Source organism: Hyla sarda, chromosome 8 (assembly GCF_029499605.1).
Source record: "Hyla sarda isolate aHylSar1 chromosome 8, aHylSar1.hap1, whole genome shotgun sequence".
In the NCBI taxonomy this organism is placed as follows: Eukaryota; Metazoa; Chordata; class Amphibia; order Anura; family Hylidae; genus Hyla; species Hyla sarda.
The window spans coordinates 161,708,930-161,730,065 of record NC_079196.1 but is presented as its reverse complement, the minus strand read 5'-3'; the positions used below and the strand labels follow the sequence as shown (position 1 = coordinate 161,730,065).

The window sequence follows — 21,136 nt, the reverse complement described above, 5'->3', positions numbered from 1 at the left end:
TTTGTTCAAGGGGAAGGGGGGAGACAACACCACCTGCCATGCTGAATTCTCTCTCTGATGCTACACTAGAAGGTGGAAAAGACAGAACACCCATGGCAAACTTGGCTGCTACTGCAAATTGGGATGCCAGAATATAAGTGTACCCCATCTTTTCATGTGCCAGTATGAAAAACTGGCTTGTTTGTAAATGCGATGCAATGTGTTTGCTGACGTTACGTAGCACACTTTTTCATGATTTTTTTTCCACTTATCCATGTGTCACTACTAACAATTGGAACGCTAAGACGTGCAATTAAACAATGTGAATGCAAAATCCCCCCCCAAAAAACACAAAAATAAATTTCTATGATTTTCATAGCCTATTTGTGTGCCACTATGAACTAGCATGCTTGAATATTGATTAAACAATGTGTTTGCAATGCTCACAAAAAACTATTTTCACAATTTATTCATGTACTACTTACTGCAAACTTACATGCTTGAATAGGCAATAAACAATGTGTTAGCAAAACTTTTAAAATATTTTTTCCCTGCTATTTGTGTTTCATTACTATAAACTTACACATTTTAATATATGATTTAACAATGTAATTAATAAGTCATGCAAAACTCTTTTTTCTATGTCTTTCTTAAAGGGGTACTCCGGTGGTCAGCCTGTTTTTCCGTTTTTGACTTACTCTATTTGTTTTGTTTCATTTCTATTCTTGTTGTTTAGCCGACTCTATTTCCGTTCTTTGTTGTCTTTTTATCCCCCACTTTGTTTTCCTATCTTTGCTTCTATTTCCTGTTTCTTGCTGTGCTGAAAACTACAAATCCCAGCATGCCACATGCCTTGCTGGTTTGGGGCGGATCCTTTTTTTTTTGTTCCGCCCTTTACCCACCCTACTATTTTCCTGGGTCAGCCCCCTTATACACAGCACACTAATATAATCAGCCTTGGTTGGGATACACTATCATACACACACAAAAGGGACTACAACTCCCAGCATGTGTCATTCAGGAGTCTTCAGTCTGTGGTATAACACCAGCATGCTGCCTCTGTAGTCTCATAGAGGTTGTAGTTCACCACACCTCTGTAGGGCATACACCAGTGTTTCCCAACCAGGGTGCCTCCAGGTGTTGCAAAACTACAACTCCCAGCATGGCCTGACAGCCTTTGGGCACACTAGGAGTTGTAGTTTTGCAACAGCTGGAGGCACACTGGTTGGGAAACACTGGTGTAACATGATGTGTATGCTGAATAGGCTAGAACAGTGTTTGCCAATCTACAACTCCCAGCATGCCCAAAGTCTGTCAGTGCATGCTGGGAGTTGTAGTTTTGCAACAGCTGGAGGCACACTGGTTTGTAAACACTAGCATACACACACACACACACACACACAAAAGGGACTACAACTCCCAGCATGTGTCATTCAGGAGTCCCCCCTTCACATATAGAGATCATTCACAGTATGAGATTTATTCCCCTGCAGTCCATACATCCCCGTGCACCTTCTCATCCTCCCCTTCCGATAACACTTATCTTCTCTGTGTTCTTTCTCCTGTGCAGACCTGCATCCTTGGAATAAAGAGCAGGGGGGAGGGGAGGAGCTGTGTACTCAGCTGGATGAGATGAGGGGGCGCGGCTTATTTTTCTCATGCAGACAGAGAAAAAAAAAAAAAGCTGTGACATCTTGTCCACAACAAACTCAGAACTGTGGACAACAGTAAAAGAAAACCCTCTGAACTACAGAACTTCCTGCCCAACAAACAGGTAAGAAAAACACACACATGCTGCCAAAACATATAACACATGTATATTGCAAAAAAAAAAAAAAAAACTAAACTTACAAAGAAGATGCCATGTAGTCAAAAAAATTAACCACCAGAGTACCCCTTGAACCTATTTGTGTGCCACTACAAGATACTGGCATGCTTGAATTGGTGATTAAGCAATGTGTTTGTAAAACTCAGAAGAATCTAGTTTTGTTGTTGTTGATTGTTTCTTTACATTTCTCCCCAGTCAGTTTGTGTGCCACAACTACGAACTGGCATGCTTAAAAATGTGATTGAACAATGTGTTTGCAAAAAAAATCACACAATATTTTTCCCACCTATTTGTTTGTCACTACGAAAACCTGGCATGTTTTAATATGCCATAAGACAATGTGTTTGTAAAAGTTGCACAAAACTCTTGTTTTCACTGCTTTTCCACACCAATTAAGCCCCGCTTGAATCTACACTTACACAACTGCATGCAAAAGTGACGCAAAACCCTTATTTTCACTGCTTTTTCCCCTCAGTGTATAACAAGCACAGAAAAACTGGCACACTACTAATGGTACAGATTTTGCCACAGAATAAAGAATATAGTAGTGGAGTGGTCCTACTCTATCTGGGCTGTTCCTTACACTACCACTCATATCTTCTCAGACAGCTACTTTTCTTAAAATGGCCACTGCACCTATCTGCATAGGCTTATCTGATGCTTCTTATCAACCCAATACTATTTCCTGATTGGCTGTGAGATGTATTCAACACGCTTTTGGTTTCCCTGAGGTCAGGTGATCCTTTTTCCTTCTTACATGGAAACTGGCTAACCTAAGGTCATGTTATCCTTTCTCCTACTTGCAAGGTATTCTGGGCTGCCCTAAGGTTGTGTGTTCAAACTTCCTTCTCCTAGACTTACATGATGGCAACACTGTTTTATCAGGTTTTGCCAAAATTCACCCTCGTGCCAAACCAGACTTTACATCGGACCAAACCAAAGGCTCACCTGATTTGTTTCACTCAACTCTACTTCTGACACTTGGCTACATTACTGACTATGCTTTATTAGTGTCCTTTGCTTTGTTGTATTACATTTATTTACTTGTGATAACATTCCTAACCATTCATGAGTATTCTCGGGACTGCAACCTTGGGACTTCCCAACAGCAATGTCCACACCTTCTTGTGAGAGTTTGGGATGAAGACTAGGGATCTCTTAAACTCTGTGCCCCAGTGTAGCAAGCACAAAACAGATTGTGGTTCCGAGAATTCACACTTTCAGTATATGATCGTAACTATCACATGGGGACTATAGTAGACACCCCTTCTTTTTAACTTTACCAGGTTTTGTAATTATGTTAAATTATCTTTTCAAAGGATTAATGTCTTTACCTTATAGCACAAGAAAGGGAATGGTGTATGAAGAACATTTGTATAGAAAGCAGAAAGCTAATGAGTAATTCAAGAAGCCGGCTCAAAACCTATGGAGTATAAACCAATTAACTTTTATGGATATTTAAATTAACTTTCCCCCTAAAGAGGCTCAGTTCAACAGAACAAAAAGCAAGATTCTCTATTTTACAACCCACAAAGTAATTCCAGAAAGACAAGAAAATACACCTTAGAAATGCAGAGTGTTTACAAGAAAAAGAATGCTGATTTAACACTCTATAACTTTATCAAGTAAAATATTGAGGTTTCCCTAACCTAGATGATGGACTGATAAGACAAAGTCTGTGCATTCAACTGAATTATACAAAACCATTAATTGCAAATAAATCAGAAAACAAAAATTTCAGGGCAGATTTGAAAATGAAATATTGATCTGGTTGGTTTGGGGATCATTGATTTTGACTTTTGGTTAGAACAGTTTATATGCATTAAGCTCAATGGGGGCTTTCTAGGTTGAAAAATGTACTTGTTGGCAAATCAATGTAATCTTATATTGAAGAAATATAGCTCTGTAAAAGGAAATCTTCCCTTTGGTAAAAGAGTTTATAGAAAATTGTGTGTGCGTGTGTGTTTTACTCTTCCCTCTTGGGCCAGTTAAAGCAGAATTCGCAAGATATAGTGCTGCCACAAACAAATTGGTGGGTGTGATATCTGCATTAAGAAAAGGCTATAAAATGGCTCTGCATTAGAGCTGAAAATCTGCTGTTACATGGATGAATAAAACCATTCATTTTTTCATTTTTTCAACTGGATATTAAACCTCCTATATATTATGCTTTGCATACATTTCACCCCTTTTTATTGTTTGCGCATTTTCCTACTGTTACAAACTGGAATTCAAAAAGACTTAAACAAACTTTTACCATTTGATCAACAAAACATGCAAAACACATTTTATTGTAAAACAAGCAATATTGAGAACAAAAAAGTTGACATCTGTTGGTATTCCCACCCCCCTTCCAAAGTCAATACTTTGTAGAACCATCTATCACTGCAGTTACAGATGCATGACTTGGTAACACACTGCACCAGCAGATTTTTTATGTTTTTTAAAATTTATGTCTAATTTTTTTTTTCTTTTTTTGAAGACAGTTTCTACGCACACAGATATGTTGTAAGTAGCAATGGCTTTTTCCAAGTGGTCTAAAAATCATACCTTTTTGAAAATAGCAGCAGGTATTGTGCCTGGAAAGTGACGAAGCAATACATTTTTACAAGCTGTGAAAAAGTATCCCTATTTTGGAGTGTAGCAATAGGATGGCATCCTAGAAAGTGCACAAAAAGTGACACAAAATTCTCTATGCACGGCTAGTTGTGTAAACAAAAAAAAAAGGTCACACAACTTCCAATTATAATAGATTTTCTGATTTTACAGTTCCAGAACAGATGCTGCTGCTTTACTACAAGTATTATATATGCGTGGTCCTACTCCGTCCCTCACAGAGATCTTCACCTAACACCTGCTCTTTCTTAAAAGACTGCTGAAGTACCGTACATAGGCTTTAATAGTGGCTTTAACATTACCGCTATACTGCCTCCTGATTTACTGGTAGAGCTGATTAAAGGCATTATGGGATTCCCTTCTCCTTCCCATGTGGTCATGTCATTCTTCCTCATTCTCCTTTCTGCCATGTGGCTGATGTTATTTTAGCAAGTTTTGCTGAACCAAACTGCCCAGAGTTCTAGTTGAACCCAACTTTTAGCACAGTTCTGATTAAACTCAGGTTCTATGGATTAACTCTCTAGTCATCATTTTTGTCAGTTACAGAAAAAAACACTATTTGCCTCCCTACAAAACTATGCAGTCACAAAGATGTCTATGGGTGAAATGTTACACCTGCACACAGTATAGCTTTGAGGTGATATGAAGTTATTATACAGCTTCACTTTGATAATGCTTCATGGTAGTTTGCTTATCACTAAGTAAATAGATAAAAAATAGAAGCAGAAAACCAGAAGTAGCTCACCTATTCAGAGACTAAAATATTGTAAGATAAAAACGAACCGCACATTATCACGCAAAAAGTTAGTTTGTACAGTAACTTAAAAGATACAGCAATATAAGAAATATCAACATTTGTGCCCTTTTACGTCTTGCTGAGGCTTGAGAATTCCTCATGTAGCTGCATATTTAAAGATTACAAGACGAATGAAGCCGTTTTTACATAAGTAAAGAATAATAAGCAGTCAAGTTTAATTTAAGGCATGCCAGATAAATGTTTTGAGCTGCGGGGAGAAAGTGTTCTGATAATTTAATGCACTATTGTTGAAATGCATGTCCTTTCACTATGTAATTCTCCAGCCTTCCTTCACATCACTGTTGCCATTAGAAATATGCTAATGTGGGGTTTGTCTAACATCTTCTCTAAACTCTACAGGCAGCAAATAGTATTGCTGTAATAGCAGATGCCATGTTCACTTTCTCCTCGTTTTATAAACTAGTTGTGTGTGATATGAGAGATGACAGGGTATTGTATGCAGACGTGTCCAAGCTTTAAAGGGGTTCTCCGGTGGAAAACTTTTTTTTTTTTTTATCAACTGATGCCAGAAAGTTAAACAGATTTGAAAATGACTTCTATTAAAATATCTTAATCCTTCCAGTACTTATTAGCAACTGTATATTACAGAGAAAATTCTTTTCTTTTTGGATTTCTTTTCTGTCACGAGTCTTACGACCACAGTGCTCTCTGCTGACACCTCTGTCCATGTCAAGAACTGTCCTGAGTAGGAGCAAATCCCCATAGCAAACATATGCTGCTCTGGACAGTTCCTAAAATGGACAGAGGTGTCAGCAGAGAGCACTGAGGTTGTGACAGAAAAGAAATCCCAAAAGAAAAGAATTTCCTCTGTAGTAAACAACCACCAATAAGTACTGGAAGGATTAAGAATTTTTTATAGAAGTAATTTACAAACCTGTTTAACTTTCTGGCACCAGTTGATTAAAAAAAAAATAAGTTTTCCACCCAAGTACCCCTTTAATATCTATCTTGTCTGCTTTAATTAGAGATAACCACAATAACAGACACAACATGTGCTCTTAACAACCCATATGTACCATTTAAAGAAAGACCAGTTAATGTTTACATTATAAGAAATATGTAATGTATGAAAATTGCTTATATCACAGCATGATGTTAATGGTGTTTATGAGATTATGAAAGGCTCTGATTACTTTTTTAAACAGTCTCTTCTATTGGCTGTTTCAAATATCACTACTCTTTTAGTGAATATGACCCACTGAACAGCTTATAAGTAGTGGTGCAGACAGTAAGCAAATGTTTTATTTTTATTTCATTGGTTCTCAGAGGACCTGTCACGTCATGTTCATGTTCATTGTAGGTGTACATAAATGCAAGGTATACTGGTTAAAAATCCAAAGGTTCTTTTATCTGCTTATGTCAGATGCGTTTCGAGGTTTCATACCTCTTTTTCAATGACTACAGCAGTGATACACATTACATTACATGGTGTTATATATAGGTGGTAAAAGCGCCAAAATTAGTGGTCGGTTTGCATCTGTGTGGATAGATGTGTGCCGCAGTAGCGCTGCTCACTGATGTGTGTCAGTTGTAGTCACGTGTATCAATAGTCTGCAAGCCTTTTTGAGTTCCTTCATAAAACATGATTTTATTTCTAAAAACAATCTAAAAACCTTTTACATGTAAAAAGCCTTGCAGGGAAGCTGGCTGTAGGATGTGAGACAGCGGGATGGATGAGAGTCATGTGCGCTCTGTATGTTGGCGTCTTTTGATAGTTTGTTGCATTACTGTTTGTGTACAAGTGGAACAGCTGGTATTGGGCTGTTTCCCTGAACGGGGGGACTGCAGCGCTGCAGCTCAGCACAATATAAACCATTCAAGTGTTTAGTGGAATGAATATTGTGCTGTGAAGGGTTGCAATGAATGAATGAACAATGTATTTGCGCAGTGGAACATTACAGTAAGTGTTGGATTATGTTTGAATAGTGTTGCAGTGTATGTTTGATTAGTGTTGCATTTAGTTTCCCCGATACTGTGAGGCTCCAGCACTGCAGCTCTGTGCCTTACATATCGTTCTGTTGGTATTCCATAGACTTATTATAGGGTTGTATTCTCCTCAGTACGGGGGTTTAGAAGTGCTATTGGATAGCAATATAATATATTATTATTACGATTCTAAGGATTTTATTTGCAGATGTAATAACTTGTTATATGGATGTATCTTTTGGTTAGATGTTTGGAAGTGGGGTTGTACTAAATAACGTTAGTGCAACTGATGCACTTGTGACAAATGGATTACAATATCATTCGCATGTCTGCGCATGAAGACCAGGGCCAGACTTTATCAATCGAGTGCAGAGCATACAGATCAATGTGGTTCTATGGAACCACATTGATCTGTATGAGGAATCAAATGATTCCTCCTAAAAGTCCCCTAAGGGGACTGAAAGTGTAAAAAGTAAAAAAAAGTTTAAAAACACACACATTAACCCCTTCCTTATTAAAAGTTTAAATCCCCCCGCTTTTCCCAAATTCCATATACAAATATATAAACACAATAAAAATAAACATATGTGGTATTTCCGCATGCGTAAATGTCCGAACTATAAAATTATATAGTTAATTAAACCGCACGGTCAATGGCGTACACGCAAAAAAATTCAAAAGTCCAAAATAGCATATTTTTGGTCACTTTTTAAACCATAAAAAAGGAATAAAAAGCGATCAAAAAGTTAATTAAAAACTAAAATGGTACCAATTAAAACTTCAGATTATGGCGCAAAAAATGAGCCCTCATATCACCCCGAACGTGGAAAAATAAAAAAAGTTATAGGGTCAGAAGAGGACAATTTTAACCCCTTAAGGACACATGACGTACTGGAACGTCATGTGTCCACTCGCGATCTATAACGCGGGGCCACGGCATGGCCCCGCGTCATAGCGGGTCGGGACCCATGGCTAATAGAGCGTGGCATTGATCGCTGTGCCGCGCACTATTAACTCTTTAGACGCGGCGTTCAAAGTTGAACGCCGCGTCTAAAGTGAAACTGAAAGTATGCCGGCTAGCTCAGTGGGCTGTTCGGGATAGCCGCGGCAAAATCGCGGCATCCCGAACAGCTTACAGGACAGCGGGAGGGCCCCTACCTGCCTCCTCGCTGTCCGATCGCCGAATGACTGCTCAGTGCCTGAGATCCAAGCATGAGCAGTCAAGCGGCAGAATCATCGATCACTGGTTTCTTATGAGAAACCAGTGATCAATGATGAAGATCAGTGTGTGCAGTGTTATATATAGGTCATTATGGGAGCTATAACACTGCAAAAAAAAGTGAAAAAAAAGTGAATAAAGATCATTTAACCCCTCCTCTATTAAAAGTTTGAATCACCCCCCTTTTCCCATAAAAAAAAAACACAGTGTAAATAAACATATATGGTATCGCCGCGTGCGGAAATGTCCGAATTATAAAAATATATCGTTAATTAAACCGCACGGTCAATGGCGTGCGCGCAAAAAAATTCCAAAGTCCAAAATGGTGCATTTTTGGTCACTTTTTATATCATGAAAAAATTAATAAAAAGCGATCAATAAGTCCTATCATTACAAAAATGGTACCGTTAAAAACTTCAGATCACGGCGCAAAAAATGAGCCCTCATACCGCCCCATACACGGAAAAATAAAAAAGTTATAGGGGTCAGAAATGACAATTTTAAACGTATTAATTTTCCTGCATGAAGTTATGATTTTTTTCCAAAAGTACGACAAAATCAAACCTATATAAGTAGGGTATCATTTTAACCGTATGGACCTACAGAATAAATATCAGGTGTCATTTTTACCGAAAAATTTACTACGTAGAAACGGAAGCCCCCAAAAATTAAAAAACAGCGTTTTTTTTTTCAATTTTGTCTCACAATGATTTTTTTCTGTTTCACCGTAGATTTTTGGGCACAATGACTGATGTCATTACAAAGTAGAATTGGTGGTGCAAAAAATAAGCCATAATATGGATTTTTAGGTGCAAAATTGAAAGAATTATGATTTTTTAACGGCAAGCAGCAAAAAAGGAAAATGCAAAAACGGAAAAAACCCCGGTCCTTAAGGGGTTAAATGCATTAATTTTCGTGCATGTGGTTATGATTTTTTCCAAAAGTATGACAAAATCAAACCTATATCAGTAGGGTATCATTTTAATCGTATGGATCTACAGAATAAAGATAAAGTGTCATTTTTACCCAAAAATGTACTGTGTAGAAACGAAAGCCCCCAAAATTTACAAAATTGTATTTTTTCTTCAATTTTTGGGATAAAATCACTGATGTCATTACAAAGTAGAATTGGTGGCACAGAAACTAAGCCCTCATATGGAATTTTAGGTGCAAAATTGAAAGGGTTATGATTTTTAAAAGGTGAGGAGGAAAAAACGAAAGTGCAAAAACAGAAAAACGCTTGGTCCTTAAGGGATTAAATGATAAAGTGGTAATAATGCACTGTAAAAAATATATATATAGTGCTGGGGCCCTGGTAAACTAAAAAATAAAAACTATACTTAACATCAGTCCCTTGCTAGACATGACCTTCCAGCTCAGCCAATCAGTGGCCGAGATGAGACATCAAGCTGAGTGAAAATGCCCTGCTCCAAGTGCTTGCCTCAGAAATAAGCTAAAGAGATAAGTGGCGAGGGACCAGAAGAAGAACTGGAGCTGAGCTTGGTCCAGTAGGGGACTAGGGAGATAGGTAAATACAGATTTGTACCTACAGGCTCAGCATTATATTTGTTACAGTGCTGGAAAACTCATTTAATGTATAGATTGTGTAAACTAGACACTAGACCTTCTAAGGTTGTGTTTACATACTGTAATTTGGAGAATTATGGCAAAAATGGCTAAAAAAAATACTGAGTTGAACTAAATGCAGTGAAAGATGGCAAGTGATTCCCATTAAGCAAGTGCCTAAATGCCTAAAAAAAATTTTTGAGGTTCAATAAACTGATTGGCAAAACAGCGTTAGAATGTGCAAAATTTAGTCACTTATGCTCCTTGATAAATTGTTTGCATCTTAAGAAACTTTAGGGGAGATTTAGCAAAACATGTGCAGAGGAAAATATGTTTAGTTGCCCATAGCAAGCATTTAGATTGCTTTTTTATTTTCCTGAGGCTTTTTCAAAAATTGAAGACATGACTTGTTTGTTTGCTATTGGCAACAGGTCAAATTTTCCTCTGCACAGGTTTTCATAAATCTCTCCCTTTTTTGTCTAAGTTAAGACCACTTCTATCCCCACTCTGCTGCAGCCTTCTTTTGTATGTGTCAGCGAGCAGAGGACTCTGGTGTAAAAGAAAGGCTCTGCGGGCAGGTCCATGTCTCGCCTTTTTCTCTTGCCCTTCTGGAAGAGGCTCGGCCTGGACATATGGGACAGCTCCCTCCCTTACAACTGGTGCACTGCCTGGTTCTATGGGGATGTTGTCCAGTTCATTACGGAACATCAACTGGAGCGACTCAAGCCCTGTGGAAGCCTAATACTGTTTGCAAGCTTATTAGAGCTAAGGACTTGCTAGGGTTCGTTCCAGGGCTCCCTAAGGCCACTGTAGAGAGTATTTGGGCCAATGTGGCTTCTGCAAGGCTAACCATGGGACACAAGGATTTGTCATGCATAGCCATTCAGGGGGGAATGTCTCTGAGGTCATTCATGAATGCCCATGGTCTGTGCAAAACCAGGTACTGCCCCAGGTGCCCCTATGTGGAGGAAACATCTATGAACATCTTTTGGCAGTGCCCCTTTGCATGGGGTCTTTTGAATGCCCTGGCACTTGAACTTAGAGACTCGCTGCCCAGGAACAACTTATTGTACCATTCAGTGCTTTATGGACTATTTCCTGGGGTTCACAACGTGGAGGCCATCCAGGAGGCCTGGCGCCTAATGAACTGTTGTAATGATGCTATATGGCTGGCCAGGACTGCTGCAGGCAGATCCATAGCCTGCTTACAGAGAATTACATCTTGGACAGTCCGGATGTCAATGAAAAAGAGTACTAATGCCCCTCTTTTTCCCCACTGTGTAGTTTGGCCTTGTGATGCGCCCCTCCCTACCCCCATAGGTCCCACACCCCTTCCCGATCACAGACTGTAATGTATTGTTGTTTGAAATTGTTACTTCTATAACGAGTGATGGCGCAGAGTGTTAGTGTAACATGTGGTATAGTATATAGCTTAGGGAACCTGTGCTGTATATTGTATCTTCATGCTTTGTATAATTGTAATTGATTGTATGACTTGTAATGACAAATTAATGATCAATAAAGCTTTTAGTTATTCTAATTTGTACCAGAACTTTGGTGTACAGTGTCAAATGTTATGTCATACTGCTTATTTTAAGCCACACCTCTTGTCAGGTGAGGTGGAAAGAGTGTCTAAAGCACATAAGTACAAGTGGTGCAAGTCAGGCACACTAGTCATGCAAACACACTAGAATTTTACTTGCTTCCTCTATTGTCTGACTGTTACTGTTACTGCTACTCTTATTTTTCCATAGCAGACAGCTAATACTTGCTGTGACATCACCAGCACAGAGAGCCAATACCACCAACGTGCAAGTGCCACTTCCTTGGTAAACCCAGAAGTGGGGAGCACAGCAACTTTAAAACAGTGACCATCTGGTGATGTCACAGCATGTAATGGCTGTGTGCTATAAAAAGAGAACTGACTATTAATGAAGGGGGTGTAGCACAGGGTCAATGAGAGAGGGTATAACCAGACTCCCATATAAGTATTTATTATAAATGGATTTTATTGGACTTTTTGCACAAAAAAAAAAAATAATATTATTCGATGTCCTCACAAGTGTAATAACTTGGAAATGTTGCTAAAAAGGTTGTCTGGGGATAAAACTTTATGTCTAACCAAGCTGGGCTAAATAAACAGAAAATCCTGTATGCAAAGAAGTGTCCACTCAATCAACCAGTGACCTGCCTCAGCCCGTGATTGAGTAGCCACTTTTTTTTGTGTGGAGAGTGAGATTAAGTAGTGCCAATAGATGTCGGTTTTACTTCAGAGTGAACAGGGGAAATAGGAACCTTACCAGTTTCAGAATTGCATTTTTGTTTTTTTCTTCAGTATTTCAGTTTCAGGATGCCAAAACAAGGTAAAACAAATGAGTCACAACAAATGATGAGTTTAGGGGAGGATTTACTGAAACTTTTTTCTTTGTTCTTCTAAGTAATTGGGCATTTACTTTGTCACTGAGATGAGAGGAGATTTGGATAACTTTGTTTTCTAAATATTTGTACAACAAATAAAATAAATAACGTGTTGTGTGCTATTGTAGAGGTGTCCACTATAATAAATACAAAATGTACCATCATGGAATACGGCAAACACTTTTTTATACAATGGAATAGGTTTGCCCAAGTGTAAGATTAACAAAGATAACTTTTATCATGAAGTTCATATAAAATTTTCTTTTCCAAAAGTTTTATTTCCAGCCTTTCAATCTTGTCAGTGTGCACTAGCTTTGGGCTATAAAATATTGGCAGGTTTGACAAATATTGGTACTTTAGTGCAACAGAGCAGAAAACTCAATAAGCACCAAACGACTTAAATTTACCACTACAGAAAGCATTTTTTTGAACTGGCAGACCATTTAATATTAGCTCAGCTTCACCTCATCTTGATTTAGATAAAACCGTCAAACCAAGGAATATCACATACTGTACTATTACTCTTTTTTTGCGTAAGTTGAAACCCAGGCTAATAAAATGTGTCTTGTCACTACAATGTTCTATCACAATCAGTTAATTATTAAAGTCCTTACCATTACAAAAACGTTTTGATAATCAGTATGTTTGCTTCCTGTATCTATATCTCAATGTCAGATTTTTCTTTATCCCTTCACGTTCATATTTTGAATATCATTTTCACTTATGCAATACAGAGTGAAGAAGGGACTTAAAGGAAAATGGTCACCCATTCACCCACACTAAACTCAATACACCAGGTTATACTGTAGTGCGGGTAAACAGTAGACCGATCAAGGGTTCCTGACTAATAAGGAATCCAGGGAAGCAGTACAACCAAAGTGCATAGGTGTAGGTGCCAGCAATCCAAACAGCCTTGGTCCAGGGCTCTTCAAATACAAAAAAAAAAAAAACAATTGCAGCACTCAAAGTGAAGTGTTATGGTGAAAAAGGATAAAAATGTATTCCATCCAAGATGCAACGGTTCGGTCGCCCATCGTGGCCATTTTCAAGTATGCTTGAAAATGGTCGCAATGGGCAACCGAAACGTCGCATTTTGGGAGGAATAAATTTTTATCCTTTTTCACCATAACACTTCACTTTGAGTGCTGCAATTCGTTTTTCTTTTGTACTCTCTGACTTATATACATACCTGCAGCCTGGCGCCCGGTCCCTCTGAAGATCCTCTTCTTTCTTTGCTAAATTGTGCCCTGGAGGCTGGCCTGCCAGTTGGATTTGATTATTCATGGTCGCTGGTCACGTGAGCATTCAGTAGGCACAAACCCTCACGTGACCAGTGCCCATGAATATTCAAATTCAGCCTGCGGTCCTGCCTCCAGAGCACAATTCCGTGAAGAAAGAAGAGGATCTTTAGAGGGACCGGGTGCCGGACTGCAGGTATGTATATAAGCCAGAGGGCCCGCATAGGTCTCCTGTGAACCCACATTATAAGCCGAGTGCATTGGGTTTAGTGTGGGTGAACGGGTAACCGTTTTCCTTTAAAAAGAAAAAAAGTCTTTCCTTTACACATGTCCTCAATTTTATTACAAGACGGAGACTTCACATTATTGCACTGCACTCTTTCTTTTTACTGATGGTGGTAAACAAATGGTTAACAGTACATAACAAGAAAAAACTTGTGCAGCCAAACATGCTATATTATCATAATTGCCAATCGGATAAGGACATAGGTAATACAAGATACTGTTGCCAATGGTGAATCCTCTTTCTTTGCTGCTATCAGAGATAAGTACATCACAGTATTTTTTCTATATAGTTATTCTCATTACTTTCATTTTATTTGATTTTAATTGATTTTATTTTCTTACTTCCATTTACTGCTTATTTCGTTTCATGATTATTATTTCATTCTTTATTTGTATATATATTTATTGAATATTTATTTCATATTTTTCTCTTATTCTTATATTATTGTCCATATATTTCATCCCTCATTATATTTTATCCTAATTTGTTTTGTTTTGCTTTTATTTCATATTGTATATTCATAATTTTTATTAATTTGCATGATTCTTTTTTTCGTTTGTTGCTACATATAATTTTTCTCATTTCTCATTATTTCCCTTTCTGCTATACTCCTTTCTAATATTATTTTCCCCTTCTTTCATCATTTTTGCCGATTCACTGTTTATAGCCATTTATAACTGTTTCTTTTCCCGACTGAACAGCCGGTCACATGCCCACTTCTCACCTTGTGCTCCCCTTCCCGCTCCTTTTACCTCACTCACTCGTTCCTGTCAGACAGTCTTCGACTCTGACATTGTTCAGTGTTCGGCTCTGAAATCGCTCCATGCAGCTTCGTGTGTCGGCATTCTTTCAGCTGTTATTCTACTGTACAGAGCTCCTTCATGTTATTATTGGATACAGCATCTGGTGCTTTTAGTTATATTTTCTATATTTCCTCATAACAAAATTTCCCTCATATGCCCTTATTGCTTATAACAATAATAATAATAATAATATATATATATATATATATATATATATATATATATATATTCTTTCTTCTCACCCTACCCTCTATCCTTCTTCTCTTTATACATTTCTTTTTTCCTCATATTCAGTGATCATTTTATTGTATAAACATTGTTCTCGGTGAACGTTTTTCACATTCACTACACTATATATATTCATATCATACCAGCTTTATACTTATATTACACAAGACAAATCATTTGATAAAAAATTTGATTTTATCACCAATGACCAAATTCAAACAATGGTTAATGACTTCGTACAAACGGCGATCCAATCATCTATGCTGACCATGCAAGAATCTATAGCCAGGATCGTGGCTACTGCCATAAGTCAATCTAAGACGTTAAAAGATGTAGAGCTCACAATAGGGGACACGAGGTTAACTGTGATCCTCTCACCCAAAGAGAGATAATGGAAACAATATAAAACTGAGGAAGGGGTTTGGATATATCCCAGCGTACCTCAAAATGCGTGCCATTGGAAACACATTCCAAGTGCGTTTTCTGCTGACACTTGAGAAAGAACTGTTGGACTAAAAGGGGTTAACTACTGCTACCCACAGCCACCGCTACCCACCTATATTTAACTTTTAACTACAACTAAAACATCTATTGCCATCTATTGCTGCCTTAAGTTTGAACATCTATGGGAGCGCGTGCCCCCACGGTCAGCTGATCTGCAGTCAGCTGACCACACCTGCTGGAAGCTCGCCAGCATGCTGCCACGAACAACATCAAACGCCATCAGCACATGGCTACAGCAAACGCCGCTGGCTGGAGATCCGGTGGAAGGACAGAAGCCCCGACGTGGTGCGGTGAGTGGCACGTAGTGCCAAATAAATCTTTCTCCTGCAAGTAGTTCACTTTATATATAAAGTGGAAGTAACTATTGCATAATGCGGAACTGTATATCCTCTTTACAGTTGGACATCTACTAGGTGGAACTATAGATTTTTCCAGCTAATGCCGCAATAGTTATACCCATTGCATCCACAGTTTGTGAGAACACTTTTTATTACAGGTGGACTTCTATCATTTATCTTCTGGATTGCGTGATTATTCCTATTGCAGGTGGACTCTGTATCATCCTTATTACAGGTGGACTCTGTATTATTTGAGAGAGTCTAGTGGAATATCCCCTGCCAATTTGTCCGGATATCATAAAAACCGCAAGGGCCATGCGGAGTGTTACAGTTTTAGATTCTTTTTATTGTCATTTTATTATATTTGTGTCATTTGTATTTGATAACTGTTGGTATAAAATGTATACATACCTATTCATCTATTTGAACCTGATATCCTTCACATACTCTTTTTAAAAAAAATTTGGGGGTAGGACACTGAGGACTGTGGACTGTGTTTTATGAGTCAATCTAATCCTCAGAGATCTCAAATGATTTCTTCTCCCCAATCTGACAAATTCTGGTCAGCGGAAGAAACTTCCAAGGGTCGTAAAAGTACGGCCAAAAAGAGAAATGTTATTTCTACTGACCACAGCTCTGAAGAATATTGAAAAATTCACAAGAAAGCGGGTCAGGTTTCCTCTGAAGGCTCTACTCATGAAAGTAGCACTGTTACTGGTGCCGATATAATGCACCCCAGACCCTCCACCCGTGAGGCAGAAAGAAAATGGGTTAAAAAAAAGCCTCAAAACCTGACTCATATCATGAATCCTCCAGTGAGATACGGAGGAATGTGAACAGGATGTGGATCTTTATATGGACACTTCTGATGAAGGTGATTCCAATTTTCCTCATTCTGTTAAATCTGCAGAGGTCATTCTAGATGGAAGCGGGGTCCCTTATTTCGACCCGTCACAAATTAAACACCCTAGATCAGGGGAATGGCTCCCTCAGGCACAAGTCCTCAGTTATATTAATTTATAGATCCGTAATCCCTGGACAAAGCAGCACACAATAAATTACGGGTGGAATGCCCTAGGTCGTCCTTACTCCTTAACGCTGATACCGATCCAATTCTTGTCAGGTATTTATTAAAACGGATATATATGTATATATATATATATATATATATATATATATATTTATATATATGTATATATATATATATATATATATATTTAGTGACATTGTAAATATAAATGTTGTGACTGCTGGAACAAAATCAGGAACAAGCCAAGTGTTTACCAGAATAAAAACTAGAAGATATACCTTTTCAACTCCAGACCTCAAGGCCCTCAAACAGGTCATGATTTTAGAATATCCCATACAGAGAAGGCTGGTGGTGATGCCTGATGCAGTGATCAGAATTATATCATCTGTGTATTATCAATGGAATCCTGAAAATGTAACATGTTGGGGGTGTTTGATCACATGGAAAATGCTGCTGTAATTGAACCTATTACTTAGACACTGTAGTATGGTTGAGGGCTCCTTAAATAGCAGGTCTTAATTAAACCATCATAGGAAAAGCCCAGGTAGAAGCATGGGGTAGTAAAGCTTAGAGCAAAGACAAGCTGGATTTAGTTGAGCAAGATAGTGGACATCAGACATGAATATGTTGTCTGTGGATAAAAGTCATGGGGATGAACATAGCAGGTGATGAGCACAGCTTTTTTTTAATATTGGTGAACGTAAATAATGTTTATGTTTTATAGTGGAAAAATAGTAAAAGAAGATCATGTAAAAATAAATTATATATATATATATATATATATATATATATATATATATGTGTGTGTGTGTGTGTGTGTGTGTGTGTTTGGTATTTTAGAACACTGCCATGAAATATACCATGCATTTAACCCCTTAACCCCTTAAGGACATAGGGCGTATCCATACGCCCCCGTTTCCAAGTCCTTAAGGACCAAGGGCGTATGGATACGCCCTGAGCATTTCCGGACCCCACCGCTAGCCGGTGGGGAGCCGGGGCCGGATGCCTGCTGAAATCGTTTAGCAGGCATCCCGGCATATCGCCCAGGGGGGTCATTATGTCCCCCCATGTCGGCGATTGCCGCAGATCGCTGTACAATTCAGTCCAGCGATCTGCGGCGGATTCCGGGTCAATCGGGTCTCCAGTGACCCGATGACCCGGAATTACTGGCTGATCGGGGCCGTCAGAGATGGCCCCGAACAGCCAGAGCCTGCAGGAGTGAGGTGGCACTGGTGCCACCTCACGATCGCCCTGATTCGTCGGCCGGATTACCGGCTGACCAATCAGGGCGCCTACTGTGGGTGTCACTCCTGCAACCCGCTCCGCCCCTCTTCCGGAGGGCGTGAGCGGGTGCGGGAAGACGACCCCGGGTGCTGGGGACCCCGATCCCCGGCGTCCCTGTTGGGATCGGGGCCCCAGGAGCGACAGCGGCAGCGGCGAGGGACAGTCCTGCAGTGTGGATCGTTGGAGGTGAGTGACAGCCTCCTGCTGTTGCTTAGCAACAGCTCCCAGCATGCAACAAGGGCATGCTGGGAGCTGTAGTTATGCAACAGCAGGAGGCAGACCACCACAACTCCCAGCATGCCCTTATGGGCATGCTGGGACTTGTAGTTTTGCAACAGCTGGCGGCACATTCTTTCTATGGAAAAGTGTACCTTCAGCTGTTGTTTAACTACAACTCCCGGCTTGCACAATCAGCTAAAGTGCATGCTGGGAGTTGTAGTGGTGCATCTGGTGGTTGCATAACTACAACTCCCAGCATGCCCGTTGGCTGTCGGTGACTGCTGAGAGTTGTAGTTTTGCAACAGCTGAAGGCACGCTGAGTTAAGTAGTAAACCAGTGTGTCTCCAGCTGTTGCATAACTACAATCCCCAGCATCCGCAGCCAATGTAGTATGCCTCCGGCTGTTGCATAACTACAAGACCCAGCATGCCCTTCCGCTGTCCGTACATGCTGGGGGTTGTAGCTTTTGCAACAGCTGAAGGCACACTGGTTGCAAAACACTGAGTTTGTTACCAAACTCGGTGTTTCACAACCTGTGTGTCTCCAGCTGTTGCAAAACTACAACTCCCAGCATGTACTGATAGACCGTACATGCTGGGAGTTGTAGTTTTGCAACAGCTGGATGTTCCCTCCCCCCCCCCCCCCCCCCAATGTGCCCGTGTGACTGTACCCTAAAAACACTACACTACACTAACACAAAATAAAATAAAAAGTAAAAAACACTACATATACACATACCCCTACACAGCCCCCCTCCCCTCCCCAATAAAAATGAAAAACGTCTGGTACGTCACTGTTTCCAAAACGGAGCCTCCAGCGGTTGCAAAACTACAACTCCCAGCATGCACTGATAGACCGTCCATGCTGGGAGTTGTAGTTTTGCAACAGCTGGATGTTTCCCCCCCCCCCCCCCCAATGTGAACGTACAGGGTACACTCACATGGGCGGAGGATTACAGCAAGTATCCGGCTGCAAGTTTGAGCTGCGGCAAATTTTCTGCTGCAGCTCAAGTTGCCAGCGAGAAACTACTGTGAACCCCCCGCCCGTGCGACTGTACCCTAAAAACACTACACTACACTAACACAAAATAAAATAAAAAGTAAAAAACACTACATATACACATACCCCTACACAGCCCCCCTCCCCTGCCCAATAAAAATTAAAAACGTCTGGTACGCCACTGTTTCCAGAACGGAGCCTCCAGCTGTTGCAAAACAACTACTCCCAGTATTGCCAGATAGCCACTGACTGTCTAGGAATGCAGGGAGTTTTACAACAGCTGGAGGCCCCCTGTTTGGGAATCACTGGCGTAGAATTCCCCTATGTCCACCCCTATGCAATCCCTAATTTAGGCTTCAAATGCGCATGGCGCTCTCACTTTGGAGCCCTGTCGTATTTCAAGGCAACAGTTTAGGGACACATATGGGGTATCGCCGTACTCGGGAGAAATTGGGCTTCAAATTTTGGGGGGTATTTTCTGCTATTACCCTTTTTAAAAATGTAAAATTTTTGGGAAAACAAGCATTTTAGGTAAAAAATAAATTTTTTTTTACATATACAAAAGTCATGAAACACCTGTGGGGTATAAAGGTCCACTTAACCCCTTGTTACGTTCCCCGAGGGGTCTAGTTTCCAAAATGGTATGCCATGTGTTTTTTTTTTTTTTTTTGCTGTCGTGGCACCATAGGGGCTTCCTAAATGCGGCATGCCCCCAGAGCAAAATTTGCTTTCAAAGAGCCAAATGTGACTCCTTCTCTTCTGAGACCTGTAGTGTGCCAGCAGAGCACTTTTCACCCCCATATGGGGTGTTTTCTGAATCGGGAGAAATTGGGCTTCAAATTTTGGGGGGTGTTTTCTGCTATTACCCTTTTTAAAAATGTAAAAATTTTGGGAAACCAAGCATTTTAGGTAAAAAAAATTAAAATAATTTCACATATGCAAAAGTCGTGAAAGACCTGTAGGGTATTAAGGTTCACATTACCCCTTGTTACGTTCCCCGAGGGGTCTAGTTTCCAAAATGGTATGCCATGTGTTTTTTTTTTGCTGTTCTGGCACCATAGGGGCTTCCTAAATGCGGCATGCCCCCAGAGCAAAATTTGCTTTCAAAAAGCCAAATGTGACTCCTTCTCTTCTGAGACCTGTAGTGCGCCAGCAGAGCAATTTTCACCCCCATATGGGGTGTTTTCTGAATAGGGAGAAATTGGGTTTCAAATTTTGGGGGGTATTTTCTGCTATTACACTTTTTAAAAATGTAAAATTTTTGGGAAATCAAGCATTTTAGGTAAAAAAAAATATATATTTTTTTTACATATGCAAAAGTCGTGAAACACCTGTGGGGTATTAAGGTTCACTTTACCCCTTGTTACGTTCCCTGAGGGGTCTAGTTTCCAAAATGGTATGCCATGTGTTTTTTTTGCTGTCCTGGCACCATTGGGGCTTCCTAAAGGTGACATGCCCCCCAAAAATCATTTGTCGCTCCTTCCCTTCTGAGCCCTCTACTGCGCCCGCCGAACAATTAACATAGACATATGAGGTATGTGCTTACTCGAGAGAAATTGGGTTTCAAATGCAAGTAAAAATGTTCTCCTTTTTACCCCTTGCAAAAATTTAAAAATTGGGTCTACAAGAACATGCGAGTGTAAAAAATGAAGATTTTGAATTTTCTCCTTCACTTTGCTGCTATTCCTGTGAAACACCTAAAGGGTTAATACACTTACTGAATGTCATTTTGAATACTTTGGGGGGGTGTAGTTTTTATAATGGGGTCTTTTATGGGGTATTTCTAATGTGAAGGCCCTTTAAATCCACTTCAAACCTGAACTGGTCCATGAAAAATA

General features: G+C 39.7%; 1 protein-coding gene across 2 annotated transcripts in view; it reads right to left on the bottom strand.

Moving 5' to 3' along the window:
* Window positions 1–21,136, bottom strand: part of GRIN2A (glutamate ionotropic receptor NMDA type subunit 2A) — a 636,116-nt gene that overhangs the window by 39,928 nt on the left and 575,052 nt on the right. The gene's annotated exons all lie outside the window — the stretch shown is intronic.